Genomic DNA, 22235 nt, shown 5'->3' on the forward strand with positions numbered 1-22235 from the left:
AATAAGATAGAAATTAATTTTTCTGATATTGGACTTATCACGGGTATTGAATTTCCATTCAGTATTTAAGGTAGTGGATCGACTTCCAGTGTGGCGTGAATGTTTGTGAAAGTTAATAAATATGATAACTAGCAAATTATTCTTGTGATGTTACTGCAAATAAGGTCCAAAAATCTGGAGAAAAAAAAAGGTCAGTTGATGGTATATACAAATGCAAAACAGATGACGAGATAAGTTTTTCTATTTTAATTTTATTTTTTTTAATGAACATTTTAAGCGATAGAACAGAATTTTCTTCGGAGTAAACATTTTTAAATATCACAATCATCGTGAAGTTAATCAACATTCTTGGTCAAAGTTGGTCTATATATATGTGTGTGTGTTATGCTATGTACATATATACACGAAGACTATATATATATTATAATATTAAAATAATGATTCTTTCGATTTTGCAACTTCTGGGAATATTACGTCACAATTGTTAGCAGAAAGTCAAATTTCCAAGCATATAAGTGAGAAAAGTCCTGTATATATGTTTCGATATTTTTTATCATGTAATGCAAACAAGATCGTTGCTCTTTTTATTGTTATTACAGTATTATTGAATACAAAGTAGAAAAGTAAAAAAAAAAAAAAAAAAAATCAATACTGCCAGAAGGAACCTATCGCGTGACAGTAACGAAGCGCTCATTGCACACCGTGTATACCTATCCCTGAATGGGCACATCCTGCTGGTGACTGGGTGGGCGTATGACGTCATCATGATATGTTGGAAATCTTACGTGACTGGTCATTCCAGTACCGCTACCAAGAGCTGCCATCTGTCGTTGATTTTGCGAGTGAGCAACATTAACTAGTTTGTATTGTTCGTTTCTGTTTGAAATTATCTGAATAACTTTATGCAAGTTTGGTAGTTAAATTTAAGCTTACTGTCTGCAAAGCTTTCTCTCATGGAAGCAATCGAAGTTGATTAACGATGCGGAATTAAAAACAGGTAAGAAAGGAAAAGTTCGTAGTCCTAATTCTTGAAATAATAAGGACGCCGAGCCATTTTTACTCCAAGGTGGCTTTGTATACGTGTTAGTTGTTAGAGCACCCCATAAATTGTTTTGTTCCCCCAAATCACAGGTTTTATGTAATTGCTGAAGATATTCATTGCTTATGTAATCGATTTCACTGCAAGATAATTTTAGCCTAATGAAATGATGTAATTAGATTAAAACATACTCAAAGCAGTATTCTTATTATTAAAATTAAATCAGGCAAAAATTGTAATAGTATATTCATATATACTGATATCAGCAAATGAAAGAATAGTGTCACGCATAATGTTTACCTTCGGTTTTCTCAGTTATATATTTCCCGTGTTTACTTAACTCCTGCTTTCCTATTTTGAAAGCATATACTGTGTATATATATATAGAGAGAGAGAGAGAGAGCTAGATAGATAAAGATAAAATGCGGATATATTAAATATTCTTACTACTCTTAAGTAATAGTAGTAAGAATTTTTCGAATTATTTGCGGAGCACTTTGCATTTCCGTTGATATATGTGTGTGTATATATATATTATATATTCTGGATATCTTTAGTTGTGGGTGGAGTAGGATTTCCTGATGCAGCGTTTTCAATTATGTGCAATTTCTACGTTTTTTTGTTTGTTTTTTAATTAAAAAAAAGATTGACAAATGGAAGAAAGTGTTGATTTTAACATTTTTCACTTAAAGGTGCTATTTGTATATGAGAAACATTTGAGCGCTTGAAAATTTACCTTACTAAAAACCGACCCCCCCCCATTCCATTGGTGATTATACTATCTTGATGTGATTCGCCCGTGACTTTGTATATACTTCCTTTATCGAGTTAGTTTGAAAAGCGGCGGGGTCGCTTGACGGAATTTGCCGATGCTTTTATTCACTGGTAGTCTCACAATCATTTCTTGAAGTCTGAAGAGTCTAGTCTTGCTTCGATCGATTTATGATTCCATGCATTAAAACTGGATCTTGAATATATGTATATCGCTTTTGTTCAAAGAGGACTTGTTATACAGAATTATTTGTTGATTGCCAGTAATTTTCCGAAGTCAAAATGCTACTAGATCACTAATAAAGTTTAAACGTCATACATGCATTCGATAACACATTCTACTGAAATCGTGAATGATTAAAAACAATGGCAGTCACTACTTTATTAAAGATGGAATGTTACCATGAAGCTTTTAAAGACTCAATTTTCTTCTGCTCTTGGATGTATGTACGTTTATAGTAGTTCACCGATTATAATCCTCGATGAGTATGGACTCCCTGGAGGTGTCACTAATAATAATAGAAAGAAACAGCTTACAAAATTAAACGTTTATATATGGTTTAGTTTTACAATAAAATTCAGTTACATCATATTTACTGCTTGTGTAGAGAGGAAATCAAATTACAAGTGCATATGATATAGCGAATGGTCAATAGTTTCATAGATATACAGTAATTATTTTTATTGATGTTTGTTCTAAATTACATTTCATTTAGATATAAAGCATACTCCTTTGATTTGAACAGATGTGTCATTTTTAAATGTATATTTGGATAAGACTAAGGATTTTGGTGTGTTGTGATTTCAAATATTGTTAACATTGTGTTATAGTGTGTTTAAGTATCTTAAACCATAGTCAGTATTAGCAAGTCAACAGTTGGGAATTCAAAAACAGCAATGCAAGTGCACAGAGAATTGTATCTTTTTTGCATTAGGATCGAATATAGATATGTGCAAGACAGTCAGTTAAAAAAAAAGTATGGAACAGTGAAATAGTTTTTTAAATGTTCGACATAGTTGATCATTGAGAATTGATGTTTGGGATGAAGGAGGACCTCAGCAGTTTATGTGAAAAGATATTCAAATTTCTGGTTGCTTCTCTGTAATAATTACCTTCATTCCACAGAATTTATGGCTGGTGTTTCCATGTTCGGCAAGACCAGATGTTTTGACTTCAATATAAAGTTGGTGTTGAAATGCATTTTGCAGCAGATTTGCGCATTTGTCAGAAGTAGAACAAATTACAATTACAAGGAATCTGATAAACTTCATGTAGCAATAAAGGTTGTACTTTATCTTTTGGAGAAGGTAACAGCTGATTTTATTAATAGGCTTAAATGTGACTGCAAGATGGCATTTCTTTAGTATATGAGCAGCACGTTCCAAATTGCCTTTGGCATATAGGATAGTTATCCTATGGAAGTCATCTCTTCTTGTGGAATTAAAAGAAAAATGATTGACTTTTCATTGGTTTTCAAGTTGGTTTGGTACTATCTTTAAAAGATAAATTACAACCTTTATTGATAATTGGAGTATATCGGATTCCTTGTGATTACAATTTTTCCTGTCTTCCTTCAGACAAACAGGCTGCTCCATCAGAAAGCACATTTCAGAACACGAATCTTATACTGGACTCAAACACCACAAATTTGGCCTTACTGAACATTGAATTAACAATACCAGCCAAATGTATTGTTAGGATCCTCTGAAGTGAAGCTAAATTACTACACAGAACAACTAAAATTTTGAATGCCTTTTCAGAGTTTTTAGGTCCTTCACCATTCGAATTCCAATGATGAACTGTCAATAACCGTATTATTTAATTTATATATATATAGAGAGAGAGAGAGAGAAAGAAAGAGTCACTCACTCATACCTCTAAATCAGATTATTATTATTAAGGGCAATTCCAAGGAGTCCTTAGACTCATTGAGGGAGGCCCTAAACATCATGTCAAGAACTATTCAGCATTCGCACAGTATTTATCATATTTGGCTTTGAACTCATTCACAGTCATGGCACCCACAACAGACTGACAGTTTATTCCACTCATTCACCACTCTCCAAGGAAAAAACCTAGTTCTAACATCCTTGCTAACTACACTCTTGCTAGATTTCCATGGATGGCCCTAGTTCTCCCACCACCAGACCTGTTCTAAAAAATTTCCTTTGAGCTAATCTTGTAAAATCCCCTCAGTAATTTGAATGTCTCAATCATATCACCCTTTTCCACCTATCAACCAATTTCTGTAAACCACAAATCTTCAACTTGTTCTTGTAAGGTTCATTCCACAGACCACTACCATCTTGGTCGCTCGCCTCTGGATCCTCTCTTCCCCATCACCAAGAAACCCTGGTACCCAGCTCTGTGCTCAGTACTCAAAATGGGGTCTTATCAAGGATCTTTTCACCCTAAAATGCATAACCTTATACTTTGCCGCATTAAACTGACATCCATTCTCCTTAGCTCAGTGTCAATCTATACAAATCATCCTGCAAAATGTGTATCATGTGTATTCACTATTGCTCTACTCAATTTTGCATCATCGGCAAATAACTGAACAGTTCTTCTCAGATCCTTTCCTCTATCATTAATGAACAAATTAAATAGCAGTGGTCCAAGAACAGAACCTTGTGGCACACCACTAGTCACAGGCCTTCTTTTGTACGCTACTCCTGAATAAACTACTCTCCATCAACCACCCTCCTATCCATCTCACCAACCGTATATATTCATCCCCATGTGCTGCAGTTTACTGATTAGAATTCCATGTGGTATTCTGTCAGAGGCCTTTGCAAAGTCCAGCAGTATCATGTAAACTCATTACCCTTATCAGATTCTGGTGGTATATGAAAGGTCACCGCACATGGGTTACAATTCTTGAAATATTCAGTTGTTTGCTGATGATGCGAAATTAAGTAGAGTAATAGTTAATCAAGGCGATGTGGAGAGCTTGCAGAAAGATTAAATAGGCTGTCGGTATGGGCAAAAGTTGGGTGTTAGTTTAATGTCGAGAAATGTAAAGTTATGCATTTTGGGATAGACAGATTACAAGCTGAATATCACATTGATCTGTCCAGGAAATAGATGAAATTAGAGATTTAGGAGTGGTGACAGAGAGTTCAAGTTTAGAGAACATATTGTTAAGGTTGCTAAATTAGCCCATAAGATTACTTGGCTAGTGAAGAACACATTAACAAGTAGAAATAAGGAAGTTGTAATTCCTCTTTATAAGGCCTTGATACTCCCACATCTGGATTAATGTGCTCAAGTCTGGTCCCATGGGTTTCTTGGGGATGAGGAAGTGGTGTAGATGATTCAGAGGCGAGTGGCCTGTGGAATGTTCCCTATTGAGGATACATTGAAGGGGTGTGGATTACAGAAGTTGGTTGATAGGAGAAAAAGAGGGGAATATAATAGAAACATTTAAATTGCTTAAAGGATTTTATAAGATAGATGCAAGAGAAATGTTTCAGCACTTGGCTAGAGAAACCAGAACGAGGGGCATCCCTGGAAGTTGAATAATGGTGATTGCAGTAGAGGTGTGAGGACTAGATTTTTTGCTTGGAGAGTAGTGAATGATTTGCCAGATCAGTTATGAGTGCTTTGTCTGTTAATGGGTTCAAGGAGAGGTATGATAGATTGAGTTTCCCATGATGAGTCTTCGGACTCCATGGAGATACTAGTATAATAATAATTCTTCATTTACTTTCATTGTCATTTTTGAATTTCCCATTATTCACTTCCTAACACTGACAATGATTTAAGATACTCAGACCAAAATATGTTTAATTATAATTTATTGAACATTTTTTTATTTAAGGAGATGGCATTGATTCATTTTCATTTAAATTTACTTGTCTGGATTTGACCCCTTACCTTCAGTATGAGAGAAGATATTTCAAAGGGTACAAAGGAGGATAGACATTTGATTGCAGGGCATCTGTAAACAGTCACTCATGTTGCTGTTTTAATGGAGAAAACACATCTAATAATAATTATGAACTAAACTTATTAATAAATATAATAAATTACTATGCCAGTATTTTACCTTGGTCACCAAGGCATCTTCAAACATTCAGCTGCCTCACTTTGTCTAAAACATGGAAGATAGTTATTTTGAGACCTTCAGCAAGTTTCCATCACCACACTCATAGAGGGCACCAATTGCCTTTGTCTGTATTTTCCACACTGCTAGTGTTGCCTGCATGGATGTGTTGAGTTATATTTCTTTGTGCCCACGAAGATACCCAGGTGACCAAGGTGAAATATTGGTGTGGTAATTTATTAGCTAAAAAAATGAGTAATTATCTCCAAATGTATGCTTTCTCTGTTAAACGGCAACATGAGAAACAGAACGTAGACTTCAGAACTTCAGTTATATGCATCTAAAAGGTGATTTGAAGTTTTTAAGATATGGTTACTAGAAGGTATCACAATAGCATTTTTTATTACTAGTAGTACTTGGGAGGGAACTTGTAAAGGAATAACCAGGTTCACAGCTGAAGTACTAGAACATGTTACAGAAATGGATAGTTGGGCTCCCATCCCAACAGCACATTCATATAAGGTTTTCTGGATATCTAAATTATGTCTAAGATTAACACATACTGTTTGGATTACAAGACCATAGGTTTTAATACACATATATACAAAAATGTCTATTAGTTTTGCTAGCTGTAACTGACTAGCTTTGTCAAGATGAGAAGGTAAAAAAAAACTACTAGTAAATGCAAAAAAACAACAAAGGAATGAGAACTGTTAACAACCGTTAGACAAAATTGGAAAGGTTCGCGTGACATGATACGCATGAAGCATGAGGAGTCAGTCATTTTTACAAAGTCGCGTTACATAATTTTTGGCGAAATTTAGCTCTGCTAAAATTATGAGTTAATCAGATTTTTCCACATGTCCTTTAATATAACCCCTTGGTTACGATTAAGGTTAAAGGACGTGGAAAAATCTGATCAACTCATTAAGTTTAACGGAGCTAAATTTCGCCTAAAATTATGTAACGTGACTGTAAAAATGACTGACTCCCTCACGCTTCATGCACATCATGTCACGCAAACCTTTCCAATTTTGTCTAATGGTTATTAAATGTTTCTGCATTCCTTTGTTGGTTTTTTTGCATTTACTAGTAGTTTTTTTACCTTCTCATCTTGACAAAAAAAATACCAAATATAACTTCCATCATGAGCAATCTAAATTATATCTATTAAGGTAATAGATGTAATTCTCCCACACTTCCGAAAATGAATCTGTGGACTTTGGAAGGTGTGGTGTATGGAGGGAGGCACTTGTATGCATACATTTTGTGTTTTCAGATTCTTGTCATTTGTATACTGAATGCAACATCCACGCAAAATTCTAAACTTTAGTCCCATGAGACTAAAACCTTGGTCTGAGTTCAGTGTGCAGAGTCTGTTGAAAGGATGGCTGTAAGTTTTTGGGAAGAATGTTTTTACATAAATACTTGAATGCATTTAGTTACAGGAGTAGAGAAATTTATTGGTATGAGATCTAATATTATTATTACGTTACACCTCCAAGGAGTCGAAAGACTCATCGAGAGAGGGCACACTCTCCATTTCCATCACTTAATCTGCCACTACCATCCTCACCTGCACAAATGCCATCTACCACCCATCACCACTGCCACTAGTATTTTTTTTGTCTGTAAATTGCGTGTGTTCTCGAGGTCAATTTGTCTGTATGCGGGATGAAAAACCTGAGTTTCCAGTAGGGGAAAACCCTGCTACCTCTGTATGATATGGGCTAACTCAGCTTCATTTGGAAAAAAAAACATGCAAAGATTCCTCTTGTCACAACAAGAATCGGACCTTTTGGAAGGTGTGGTGTATGGAGAGTGCAACATATTTTCTTTCTTCCAATTGTGTTTAAGCACTTAAAGGCTAAGTAAACGTTCTTCTAGTTTGGCGACTGGAATCGAACTTGTGATGCTCTCTCTTTGGACAATTTAGTAGCATGGCATGCGCACACACCACTTCCACTGAGCTACAAAGAGTCCTTTTTTTTCTTTTTGATGGGGGAGACATTACTTCATTATGATGGAAGAAATGGTTAGAAACTAAGAGTGACTAAATTATGTAATGCACTGTGTTTATGATATGAATATGCTTAATCATGGAGATGATAATGATGAAAGGATGATTGTGTATTCATCCAGTTTGGACTTCAGTATGCATAAGAAGGTCTGCATAAGTGAGGCATTAGATAAAAATAGAGATCTGCTTTTTTTCTGTCTGGATCATATAGACTACAGAAGAGAGTATACAAAAAAAAAAGCCTTGAGGTAATTTTGTGGCTTTGGTGAATACACTGGGCCTTAGATTGTAAACATTAGTGAATCTTGAGTTGAGTTGAAGGGCTATATATAGCAAAGATTTCAAATACAACTCAGAGGACAATTGCAATGCTCAAATGAACATTGACAAGGCTTTGATGCAACCTCATCTGGACTGTTTTTGTCTGTTTTCCAAGGTGATGTGGAGAGATGTAAAGGAGATTGTTAAAGATGATATTGGGACTATGGAATGTAGATTATGAGGGTAGATTGAGAATTTGTGGACCGCAGACATTGGCAAACAGGAGAAAGAAGGGATGATATAATTGAGACTTACAAACTTCTGAAAGTGCCATATATGATACCAGTCTGGAATTTTTAATTTTATGAAAGGTGGGAAGAAGATGAATGGACATCCATGATAGTTGAAGGTGAATAAAGTCAAAGGGGGGAAAGCTAGATCTTTTTTTTTTTTTTTCTCATAGTGTTTATAATTGGAATGGATTGCCTTTGGAGATAGTTGGTGTAGGTAATGAAATAAAATAAGATAGTTGGTGCAGGAAATAAAAAAAAAAAAAAAGTCTTGCATATCCCCCCCCCCCCCCTTCAGATATTTGAATACAAATATTTTGCTATATTATTACTACCAGAGACCTCCACAAAGAGTTCGGAAGTCATCGATGAAGGCTACCTATCATCCACATCAGCTGTCATGCCTTTTGTTGAATTTATTCACATTAACTGCACCAAAGGCAATCCATTCAAATTATAAACAAATGAGAAAAAAAAAATCTAGAATAAATTTTTTACAGAATAAACAGAAAGAAACTTTTTATGTTGCCTCTTATAGTTTCCAGATTCCCTCTCATTGTGGAGATCTGTGTAACTTATAGTACATGTCACAAAAAAAAAAAAAAAAAGTCCAAAAAAGTAAAGTAAAAAAACTCTGAACCATGTATACAGAAAGCATGAGAAGTGGTACTTGACTGCATTATTTTTATTAGTGGTATTATTGATGGTATTAAGGTATTGCGTGAATTTCATAGTTTCCGCAATGAAAACAATGACTTCAGCATTTGCAACGTCTTGCCCGCTCAGTACTTTTTTTTTTTTACATCAGGCAGCTGGTTAGTATTAGTTGAACAAATCAGCCTGTAACAGTGTAATATGTGTATATTTTGTTTTCTTTTTAACCATTTGCACCACCATTTTAGTCTAGTTTTGCTTAAATTGTTTGGTGGAGGGGGGGGGTGATGATCTTAAGACAATATTTTTTTTCCAAATATGATTGAATGATGTGCCTTGCTGAGGTGCCTACAGTGGTTGAAGAGAACCATGTTAAATGTGCTTGTTTTATTAACTGGATTTTCATTTACAAGATATGTCTTGTTGAATAAAATAGCAGATCCCAAATATTCAGCTTCAGATCTGTGAAAGCCAGTTTGTGGGGTTCTAATTTCTTATGTTTCAGGTATCTCCAAGCCAATCTGAAAAATTTTCGAGAAATATAAGTTGGTACAGCTACTTTCTTCTAAGGATAAAAGATTTCTTTCCTCTTTCTCTTTTAGTTGTGTACTAAGTTCCTTTAGTTGCCACTTTAGACAAACGAGTGCTCTGTAGGAAAAAAAAAAATGACAAAAACACTAATTGTATATCACCTACAAGAAATTTGACTACTTGATAACTAATAATTAAGGAATTGACAGCGTACACTAGAAATATAAATTAAATAAACTTTAATATATACTTTCCGATATTTCGGCAAACGTCACGTTGCCATCTTCTTGGGAACTTATTACAAAGACAAGTGCACACAAGTACTACATAACAGCAAATGAGAACTGAAGCTAAGAAGCTATTTTCCTAAAGTCCTGATGGTGCCCCCTGGTGGGCTATATTGGTAGTTCTTGGCCTTTGGGCTGAAGTTCTTCTGATAAATGTTTCCCAAATTTGGGGCAGTCTCATGCATCCAAATTTGTTGAGGTTTGGCATGTTCCTAAGGGCTGAGGCTGATTCCATGAATAGTCTTTCATATTTGAACTTGCTGTGGTGTATTACTGTGGCTTTCTTCCATCTTATTCTGTGGCGAGTATCCAGAGTGTGGTCTGCAAGCCCAGAGTGGCTGTACTTGTAAAATCAGATGTAAATCTTGTGCTCTGAGATTCTGATATTTGCTGTCCTGCCTGTTTGGCCAAAGTAGGACAGTTTACAGCTGCAAGGGACCTGGTATACACCAGATAGGTCTAGGGGAAGTGGTTGGTCTTTAGTGGAGAGGATAAGGGATGCCACTTTTCTATGTGGTCTGTATCAGGTGGTCAAGTCATGTTTTTTTAAAATTTTGTTGATTTTTTTCCGAGGTGCCTTGGATGTAGGGAATGGTGATGGATTTAGAGTAATCTTTTTTGTGAAGGGAGGGGATGGTGGGTTGTGGATAACTGGGTTAAGTATTTTTTGGATTCTTTTGGGGGGGGGGGGTAGCCATTGGCTGAGAACGTGTCACGGATGTGATTTAGTTCAGCGGTTAGGGCTTGATCATTTGAACAGATTATTCTGAAACAGAATAATCAATTTTATTGCAACACTAGATGTTGTATCCTTGTTGCAAGTGTTGCAACAAGGATACAACACTAAAGCATTTTAGTGTTGTATCCTTGATAGAAACTCACCATATGATAATCTATAGAAATATTAGATATGTAATTTTTATTTAATGTGTTATCTAATACCATGTCCTAGACCTCAAATTCTTTGTTACTTTCATTACTAGGGTAACTAGTAATGTGCACTGAATTTTTTTAAACAGTGTAATGGCACAATTTTACTCTTTTCACACCTTTGAGACTTTCTTAAGGTTTTTATTGAATAGCTAATTTAAAGGTGCTGTCAAATTCCTTAGAACATTGAATATGATCATTTAATCTTGACTTATTTTCTTACATTGAGAATATTTCTTATTTTTCCATCATATAGTTCCCATTGGCAGAAATACTGTAATACAGCAGCTGGTAATTTCTGTTATTCTATTCATATGAATAAAACAGAAATCCCTCTAACCATTTGTAAATTATCCTTACTTTGATATTTTGTTCATGTAAAGAGCAATAATTAATTTACATTTGGTTTAGACACCAGAATCTTGTTATTCCATTCTTTGCATTCAGCTAGTGTTATAACATTAACATCTAGCTAATTAGATGAATCATTGTCATCTTGGACCCTCATCCTTACCTCATCCTTACCCACATCTAAAATATTAAAAAGTTAGAGCTTGCAACTTTGTTGCATGGTAATGTGATTTAAATAATATCAAATGGGTTTTCCATTTATGGTTTTGTTCATTATGGTTATTATTGTGCACATGTATAAATAAACCAGTTATTCTTTGTGTAAAGAAATCTCAAGACATGCTTGTAAATAGTGCATTATACTTGTTTGATCAAGAAAAGTTTCATCTCTTTTACAAAATTTTTTGAGTTATATTGAAGCATTAATATCATAGGATTGAGGGAAGAAGAAAGCAATGTTTTATACCACTCCTGTGGTGGGGCACAAATTAAAGAACCACAGGAATCCACTTATTTATTTCATTAGGAAGTTATATTATATTTGAGGTCTCTTTTTGAATGAATCTATAGTCATTAGCATCGTTGGATGAATTTAGAATCATCGGACTACTATAGATTCATCCTTTAGCTGAATCCATAGTATTTATTCATACTGACAGTTGCTGCTTCTGTTCATAATGTATTACAAGGATACAACACTAAAATGCCCATGATTTCTTTCTGAAAATATTGCATCTCAAATATATTAATACCACATGGTTCCAGTTACTTCACTCCAGAATATGCTGACTTGGTAGTATCACATTCCAAAGAGAAAAAGAGACTTCAAAAATATAACTCATTTATTTATTTTGCCAACTTCTCAATAGTTGTAAATCTCTCAAAATATTCTATTGAGCTGTTATGTTCAGATTACAGGAAGATAACTTTTATTGAGGAACATCTTTTACTTGGTATAGAAATTATGAAAGTAAGTTTTGTCTCATTTTATATGGTACGTTGGTGCATTGTTGAAAGTTTTTTTTTTTTTTAATATAATAAATTTAGTTTAATCCTTTATCCAAGTGTGAGCAAACAAAGTTTGCGCCTGAAAGTATCTTCAGGACTGGGGTAAGGTGGTACAACATCAGGGCAACTCGTTGCAAAGGTGGAGCAAGATACCAATACCCAGTTTCTCCTATAATGCAAAACACATCTCCTTGCGGATATGTCTAATGTTATGCATTAAGGGAAGGGCCACTACCCAGACTAGTTTCGACCTTTATTGAGGTCTCTTCAGTGGGAGCCAGGCCCAGGCCAAGTTGGTGCATTGCTAGTGTAGCATTGTGTGAATTAGGAACACCCTTTATGATGCTAATGACTAAAGATTGTAGATTCCCTCAAAAGAGACAAATTCTACTACCTGATGAAAATAAATAAGTTTGCTATAACTGATCTGGTTCATTTGAAGGAAACCTATAATAATCCCTCAAGTTACTCTTGGAAATAGTGCAGTACGAAAATCACAAATGGTCCATTGCAGTGGCATTTTGCTAGATTAGAAATTCAACTACACTAAATTTCTATGCTTATTTTTGTTGTTTTAAGGATACTTGCGACATAAAACTGAATGATATAATCACGTAATCACAAGAAAGATATTTATTTAACCAAATATTTCGGTCTGGAAATAGCAGACCATCGTCGGTGGTATTACAAGAACAGTTTAAAAAAAAAATATACAAGCTAGAATACTAACAATAGATCGTTGAAATTAGAACATGCCGCGTGATGTTATATCACTAAGTATGAAACGAAATATTTTGAAGTAGAAACATGATTGAATTTGCTATAAAAAAAAAAAAAAAAAAAAAAAAAAATTAATGAGTAATCTTGATTAGGCTTTCCCAGATTTTTGATATAGATATGCAGTCATTACGATTCAGGTTGGGATGATGGAGTAAGGCCTCCACGCTTTCCTTGAACAAACGTTCGAACCTATAACGGGATCTATGTAAGAGGCGCGTTTTGGACCAAAGGATGCTGTGGTCAGTTTCAATCCCGTGTTGAGCCAAACCAGACTTTTCAGGTTTATTGTGAAGAATGGATGATTGATGTTCTTGGATTCTTTTTTCAAGAGAACGTCCAGTCTGTCCAAAGTAAGAGAGATCACAGTTGCAAGGAATTTGATAAACTCCAGGAAGAGATAAAGTTGAGCGTTTGTCTTTAGGAGAAGGAAAATGAGAAGACAATTTGTTAATAGGAGAATACGTAGCTGTTAAATCATATTTCTTCAAAATTCTTGCGATAGGTTCTGAAATACCGGAGATATAAGGAATAGGTACTCGACGTATTGAATCTTTGTTGTTTTGTGGAGGATTATAAGATGTAAGAAGACGTTGAATACTTTTTTCAGAAAAGCCATTGAGTTTCATGTGTTGCTGGATAGTAGAAAGTTCTTTCTGTAGATAATCAAAAGTAGAACAATTGCTATTTGGCCTCACAGTAAAAACACTTTATCTTCCTTTTTTAAACAGTATTAATTCCTTACATCATCGCATAAAGTTTACTATGGAATTAGAAGAAAACAACCAGTTATCTTTTTTAGACGTTCTCCTCATCCGATCATCTTCAAATATTCTTACAACTACAGTATACAGGAAACCAACATTCACAGGTCGTTATATTCTGAAAGAATCAGCCCATCATCCATGTCAAAAAACAGGAATTATAAAATGTCTCATCAAAAGAGCCAAAACTAATTGTTCTACTTTTGATTATCTACAGAAAGAACTTTCTACTATCCAGCAACACATGAAACTCAATGGCTTTTCTGAAAAAAGTATTCAACGTCTTCTTACATCTTATAATCCTCCACAAAACAACAAAGATTCAATACGTCGAGTACCTATTCCTTATATCTCCGGTATTTCAGAACCTATCGCAAGAATTTTGAAGAAATATGATTTAACAGCTACGTATTCTCCTATTAACAAATTGTCTTCTCATTTTCCTTCTCCTAAAGACAAACGCTCAACTTTATCTCTTCCTGGAGTTTATCAAATTCCTTGCAACTGTGATCTCTCTTACTTTGGACAGACTGGACGTTCTCTTGAAAAAAGAATCCAAGAACATCAATCATCCATTCTTCACAATAAACCTGAAAAGTCTGGTTTGGCTCAACACGGGATTGAAACTGACCACAGCATCCTTTGGTCCAAAACGCGCCTCTTACATAGATCCCGTTATAGGTTCGAACGTTTGTTCAAGGAAAGCGTGGAGGCCTTGCTCCATCATCCCAACCTGAATCGTAATGACTGCATATCTATATCAAAAATCTGGGAAAGCCTAATCAAGATTACTCATTAATTTTTTTTTTTTTTTTTTTTTTTTTTTATAGCAAATTCAATCATGTTTCTACTTCAAAATATTTCGTTTCATACTTAGTGATATAACATCACGCGGCATGTTCTAATTTCAACGATCTATTGTTAGTATTCTAGCTTGTATATATATATTTTTTAAACTGTTCTTGTAATACCACCGACGATGGTCTGCTATTTCCAGACCGAAATATTTGGTTAAATAAATATCTTTCTTGTGATTACGTGATTATATCATTCATGCTTATTTTTGTGAGTGGGATAGTGGTTGTGAAAAGTAAATACTGCCACAAAGTAATTAATGCTTTGATAGGGTAGTTAATCCTATCCACATAGTGTATTATGGCTATCAATTGTAGATGTTTTTCTAGTCAGTTTGCCTGTTTTGCAGGATAAAAAAAAAACATTTTCCAGGAGGGGAAACCTACCACTCTGTATGTTGACTAGCTTACTCACCTTCAGTTAAAATAGTCCCAAGAGAAAGGTTCATGTCCTAGACGGGATTTGAATCCATGTCTTTCCATCCAGAAGGCACCATTGAAACCAACTGAAAAAATTAGAAAACTGAAACCAATAGAAAAATTTTTGTTATTAATGAAGCATTTTAAAGCTTTGAGCAGAGATTAGGATTGTATCGAAGATATGACCCCCCCCCCACCTTAAATAAGGAAATTACTACAGAATGCAGCATTCGAAGAAAGTGACCCAGGCAGAGAAAACCTGGATCACCTTCAAGGCTATTCGAAGAATTTGTGGGAAATAGTAATATTCCAACAAGAGAAGAAGAAAAAAGTTAAAGAGGTTGAAACCAGTTCCAAACATTTGAGTGCAGTCTCGAAAGGTCATTTTCTTTATATTCGTGAGAAATTTTCTGGTGAATCATGTGCATTGTGTTCTTTTAATGTCTCTTAAGACATTAAAATAGATCATGGTAATGAAATGCAGATATATCTGATTACTGCCAGATTTCAGTGACACAGAAAGTCATAGAAGAACAAAAGAGAAATTTAACTATATATCCATCTTAAAAAAATGTAATTGTGTTCACATGTTAGCTTTTCTTCCATTTATGAACAATATTTATATTTATATAACTTGCATTTTTCACATTTTTGAAAAAAATAAATGATTTCATATTTTTGCAGTGAAAAATTGATGTCATAAACGTTATTTTAGAAATCGGTACCATTATAATAAGTTGCCTCTTATTGTTAAATCTTTATTTAAAAAGAGTGTAGACTAGTGTGATAATTTTTTTCTAGATGAATACAATATCTAGTGGCAAGAAGTATTATCAACCTTCACTCTACTAACAATATATTTAGCATATTGAACCTTGAAAATTCTTAACACTATCAGCATTCACGATACATTCTCATTCTGGCCATTGTTTCACTTGATCATAATTCTTCATGTGGGCTAGCAAAAACTTTTAGGGATGGCTTCTTATTCTTCTCTCTCACCTTTTACTCTTTTTTAATAATCTGTATAATATATATACTATCCCAATGAAATCCCGGGGTGCTTAAGGGTCAAAGCTATATAACTGAGAGGAGACCTCCACATAGCCTTTAAAGCAATAAATACAAAATGTTATATTCAGGCAATGACAATCAAGGAAAAGAAGGATTAGCCATAGTATTCAACACAAAATACAAGGCTAATCTTCTTGAATGGCAGTCAGGCTCAAGTAGAGTGATGTGGGCAAATATCAGAATGGGGAATTGGACAATGAGACTTATTTGTGTCTATGGCCCCACAGAAGGTTCTACTAAGGTAGAAGTGGAGGAATTGTTTGATGCTTTAGAGAAAGCGGCTGACACAATGAAAAATGAAAAGTTGGTCCTTGTTGGGAATCTAAATAGCAGAGTAGGAAATGATTGTCAGACATACAAAAATATTTTGGGAAAATTTGGAGAAAAGAGCAAAACTAATAATAATAGCAAATACCTGTTGCATTTCTGCTCGGGACACGGACTGGTTATTACTAACACCATGTTCTGACATAAAAATGTGCACAAATTCACATGGAGAGAAGAGGCAAGGAATAAGAAAAGTTTCATTGACTATGTTATTGTTGATAGTGATGTTTTCTCCCTGATGCAGGACACCAGAGTGTACAGAGGATTTGAAATTGGAAGCAATCGCTATTTAGTCTTGAGCAGGATAAAATTGAATTTCATATTGAAAAGAATTACATCTAAGAAAGTTTTAAAGTGAATAAAAGTTGAGCAGCTCTCAGATGTGAACTATAGACTAAAACACACATCTCATCATACTGTTGTCTTAAACACACTCAAACTCCTTGCAGACACCACACTCTCAGGCAAGGCATTCCAATCATTCACAACTCTCAGATGTGAACTATAGACTAAAATACACAAAGATTATTGAAAAAAAAATTATTAAAGCGACACCATAAACAGTTACTCTGTACAAACTCCAAATCTGACCAAGATTAGAAGAGTGCTCTCATAGATAGGGCAGTGCACCTAAGACCTCCCTAAAAACTCTTGATAAAAATTTATCATCCAGCAGTCTGGTTGATAAATGACACTTCTCTTACAGACTCCCTTCAGCCACTATCCCATAGAAGATCAATTTCTGCATTGTGTCTATTCTGCACATATTTTCATGGCCATTGTTCAGCAAAAGTAGCATCCATTATGCCTCGCATTTCTGCTGGAACTCATACTACACCTGCTCAACATCCTTGTACAATCGAACTGCATACTCACCTGCTACTCCCAGTCATGTTTCATTCCTTCCACCTCAATGCTGTGGAACAGCCTCCCTCATGAAGCATTTCCAAAGGACTACAATCTTCAACAATTCAAGAAAAATATCAACAGGTTACTGTATTTCTGAACCCACACACCCACACACACATTTTGTGTGTGGAATTAAAAAGAGATATAAAATATATTGTTTGAGCTCCGCTTGAGGAAGCAGGTGAGATTCAAGATCTAGTGTTAGAGATGAATGACAACGGCATTAGGATTCTGAAATTGTTGGTTATGAAGAAAGGTAAAAGAAATATATGTTGCAGTTTAGTGAACAGGCAGAAAAGAGGTGGCATGACAGACATTTAAGTTAGTGAGGGAATTTCATCATCAAATTCCTGACATGTACCCTCAAGGGGTGTACAGGATATGATAGTACTACATGAAAAATTTACATCGTTACTAACTTCCTATCTACAATTTTCCTCCAAATCAGTCTGTTACTTGTCAAGACTACAAAATTATCAGATCTTATATTTCTATCGTCTAAGGCACTTTGTACCGTATCAATCCACCTATATCTTGGTCTTCCTCTGGGTCATTTTCTTCCAACCTGGCAGAGAACACTTGTTTTGCTAATCATTACTTGTCCATTCTGCTTAAGTGACCATACTAACTGAGATTAGCTCTGTTAATGCATTCCTGGATGCTGACAATGTCAAATTCTTTCCTAATATCCTCGCTTTTAATATGATATTGCCATTGATGCCATCTGTTCATGCCTCTAATCTTTCTCAGGACTCTATGTCTGCAGTCTCTAGTCTTTGGTCAAATGTTTTACTTCTAACCCAGCTCTCAGATCCATAAGCACTGGTTGCCTCACACCAGATTTAACATTAAACCGTCTCCCTGTACTTCCTTCAATTCTAACAGCTGACTTACAACTCAAAAAAACACTAAGTATTGCTTGATATAATGCCCCATTGACACCATATAACTGTAGTGTATTGAATAGCTTCTCTGTTGGAACCTTGTCATATGCCTTGTCATATCCAGATCGACAAAACTTAAATACAGATCTCTGTTATATTCCCTTGCTTTCTCAACTATTTGTCATAAAGGGAAGATCTGATCCTGACAGCCTCTATTTGGCCTGAATCCAGCTTGTTCTTCACCAAGCTTTTCTTCCACAATTCTTCTCAACCATTTCTCAAGTGTACTTGCATAGATCTTGCCAGGAACACTCAATAGGGAAATACCGCTGTAATTCTCACATTCAGTTTTATTTCCCTTTTTATATATGGGTACTATCAGAGCTCTACTCCAATCATCAGGAATTCATCCCTCTGTCCAGGCTTTCTGAACTATGCAGTGCAGCCAGCCACTGTTAAGACTTTTATACCACCATACTTCAGCATTTCTGGTCGAATATCATCTACTCCTGCTGCCTTTCCACATTTCAAGCCTTTGATGGCTTTTTCTACTTCAAGTACGATATGTATTCCTGACTGTGCTATCACTGCTTGTTTCATTTAGCAATTTTTCGAAGTAATTACTCCATACTTCAGGATATCTTTTTCTCCTGTTTTCATGTCACCTTTATCATCTCTAACTCCTTTTACAGCACTCTTCCCTCCATTTCTAAGCTTTTTCAACAACTATCTTACCACCTTCTTGATATTTATTTTCTATGTTCTTGCCAAAGTCTTCTCATGACTTTTGTTTAGCTAGTTTTGCACAGTGTTTTGCTTTCTTACATTTGTCTCTGTATTCTGTAAGAGTAAAAGCTGACTTATTTGCCAGGAACTTTTGATATGCTTTCTTCTTTTCCTTCACTGCCTCTTTAACTTCCTGTGTCCACCAGGGAGTTCTGATTTTTTTATCCTTGCAGACAACCTTACCACATGCCTCTCTGGCAGAATCAGTCAATGTTTTCTTCAGAGTTTGCCACTGAATCTCCAAGGTTTGATTCCTGTTCTCAAACTCTTTCATTTTTTCTTCAATAATCTTTCAATTGGATAAACATGTCAATAATCTCAGGAATTCATTGCCTGACTTAGTTGCGAGCTCTTCGTCTGTAAATGAATTCAAGAAGAGATACGACAGATATTGTTTTGCTAGTTTGGGTCTCCCGCGATGAGTCTACTGACTCAATGGAGATACCCATAATAATAATAATAATTATTATTATTATTACCCCAAGACCTCATGGAGTCAAAAACTCATCTGGGAGGTCCTTTTATCACACACACATCTCATCATACTGTTGTCTTAAACACACTCAAACTCCTTGCAGACACCACACTCTCAGGCAAGGCATTCCAATCATTCACAACTCTCAGATGTGAACTATAGACTAAAATACACAAAGATTATTGAAGAAAAAATGAAAGAGTTTGAGAACAGGAATCAAACCTTGGAGATTCAGTGGCAAACTCTGAAGAAAACAATGATTGATTCTGCCAGAGAGGCATGTGGTGAGGTTGTCTGCAAGGATAAAAAAATCAGAACTCCCTGGTGGACACAGGAAGTTAAAGAGGCAGTGAAAGAAAAGAAGAAAGCATATCAAAAGTTCCTGGCAAATAAGTCAGCTTTTACTCTTACAGAATACAGAGACAAATGTAAGAAAGCAAAACACTGTGCAAAACTAGCTAAACAAAAGTCATGAGAAGACTTTGGCAAGAACATAGAAAATAAATATCAAGAAGGTGGTAAGATAGTTGTTGAAAAAGCTTAGAAATGGAGGGAAGAGTGCTGTAAAAGGAGTTAGAGATGATAAAGGTGACATGAAAACAGGAGAAAAAGATATCCTGAAGTATGGAGTAATTACTTCGAAAAATTGCTAAATGAAACAAGCAGTGATAGCACAGTCAGGAATACATATCGTACTTGAAGTAGAAAAAGCCATCAAAGGCTTGAAATGTGGAAAGGCAGCAGGAGTAGATGATATTCGACCAGAAATGCTGAAGTATGGTGGTGTAAAAGTCTTAACAGTGGCTGGCTGCACTGCATAGTTCAGAAAGCCTGGACAGAGGGATGAATTCCTGATGATTGGAGTAGAGCTCTGATAGTACCCATATATAAAAAGGGAAATAAAACTGAATGTGAGAATTACAGCGGTATTTCCCTATTGAGTGTTCCTGGCAAGATCTATGCAAGTACACTTGAGAAATGGTTGAGAAGAATTGTGGAAGAAAAGCTTGGTGAAGAACAAGCTGGATTCAGGCCAAATAGAGGCTGTCAGGATCAGATCTTCACTTTATGACAAATAGTTGAGAAAGCAAGGGAATATAACAGAGATCTGTATTTAAGTTTTGTCGATCTGGATATGGCAAGGAATATGACAAGGTTCCAACAGAGAAGCTATTCAATACACTACAGTTATATGGTGTCAATGGGGCATTATATCAAGCAATACTTAGTGTTTTTTTGAGTTGTAAGTCAGCTGTTAGAATTGAAGGAAGTACAGGGAGACGGTTTAATGTTAAATCTGGTGTGAGGCAACCAGTGCTTATGGATCTGAGAGCTGGGTTAGAAGTAAAACATTTGACCAAAGACTAGAGACTGCAGACATAGAGTCCTGAGAAAGATTAGAGGCATGATCAGATGGCATCAATGGCAATATCATATTAAAAGCGAGGATATTAGGAAAGAATTTGACATTGTCAGCATCCAGGAATGCATTAACAGAGCTAATCTCAGTTAGTATGGTCACTTAAGCAGAATGGGCAAGTAATGATTAGCAAAACAAGTGTTCTCTGCCAGGTTGGAAGAAAATGACCCAGAGGAAGACCAAGATATAGGTGGATTGATACGGTACAAAGTGCCTTAGACGATAGAAATATAAGATCTGATAATTTTGTAGTCTTGACAAGTAACAGACTGATTTGGAGGAAAATTGTAGATAGGAAGTTAGTAACGATGTAAATTTTTCATGTAGTACTATCATATCCTGTACACCCCTTGAGGGTACATGTCAGGAATTTGATGATGAAATTCCCTCACTAACTTAAATGTCTGTCATGCCACCTCTTTTCTGCCTGTTCACTAAACTGCAACATATATTTCTTTTACCTTTCTTCATAACCAACAATTTCAGAATCCTAATGCCGTTGTCATTCATCTCTAACACTAGATCTTGAATCTCACCTGCTTCCTCAAGCGGAGCTCAAACAATATATTTTATATCTCTTTTTAATTCCACACACAAAATGTGTGTGTGGGTGTGTGGGTTCAGAAATACAGTAACCTGTTGATATTTTTCTTGAATTGTTGAAGATTGTAGTCCTTTGGAAATGCTTCATGAGGGAGGCTGTTCCACAGCATTGAGGTGGAAGGAATGAAACATGACTGGGAGTAGCAGGTGAGTATGCAGTTCGATTGTACAAGGATGTTGAGCAGGTGTAGTATGAGTTCCAGCAGAAATGTGAGGCATAATGGATGCTACTTTTGCTGAACAATGGCCATGAAAATATGTGCAGAATAGACACAATGCAGAAATTGATCTTCTATGGGATAGTGGCTGAAGGGAGTCTGTAAGAGAAGTGTCATTTATCAACCAGACTGCTGGATGATAAATTTTATCAAGAGTTTTTAGGGAGGTCTTAGGTGCACTGCCCTATCTATGAGAGCATTCTTCCAATCTTGGTCAGATTTGGATTTTGTACAGAGTAACTGTTTGGCATTGAAGTACCATGTTGACTGGAAAAGGATGCCAAGTTTTTTGGCGTCCTGTTCTGGTCAAGTTATATAAGGTAGTTATATCATTATGCCAGGAAAGGTTTAGAGTAAGTCAGTCTGAGAAGAGAGAGAGATTTGATCTTTATTATTGAGCTCAGCATTATAAAAGTAAGAGAAGATCTGAGGTCTTTTTTATGGGAAACAAACAAAACTGAGTTTTGGAAGCATTGAAGCTGACTAGGTTGCTTTCACTCCAGTCATGGATACTGTGAAGATCAGTGTTAAGA

General features: G+C 35.5%; 1 protein-coding gene across 1 annotated transcript in view; it reads left to right on the forward strand.

Moving 5' to 3' along the window:
* Positions 1-825: 825 nt before the first annotated feature.
* Positions 826-22235, forward strand: part of Axud1 (AXIN1 up-regulated 1) — a 92260-nt gene continuing 70850 nt past the window's right edge. The window contains exon 1 of the mRNA XM_090409735.1: positions 826-997. The gene's annotated coding sequence lies outside the window, so the exon portion shown is untranslated. The remainder of the gene's footprint in view (positions 998-22235) is intronic.

The sequence above is a fragment of the Typopeltis vanoorti genome, chromosome 2, assembly GCF_054136105.1.
Source record: "Typopeltis vanoorti isolate ZY-2024b chromosome 2, IOZ_Tvanoo_1.0, whole genome shotgun sequence".
Lineage (NCBI taxonomy): Eukaryota > Metazoa > Arthropoda > Arachnida > Uropygi > Thelyphonidae > Typopeltis > Typopeltis vanoorti.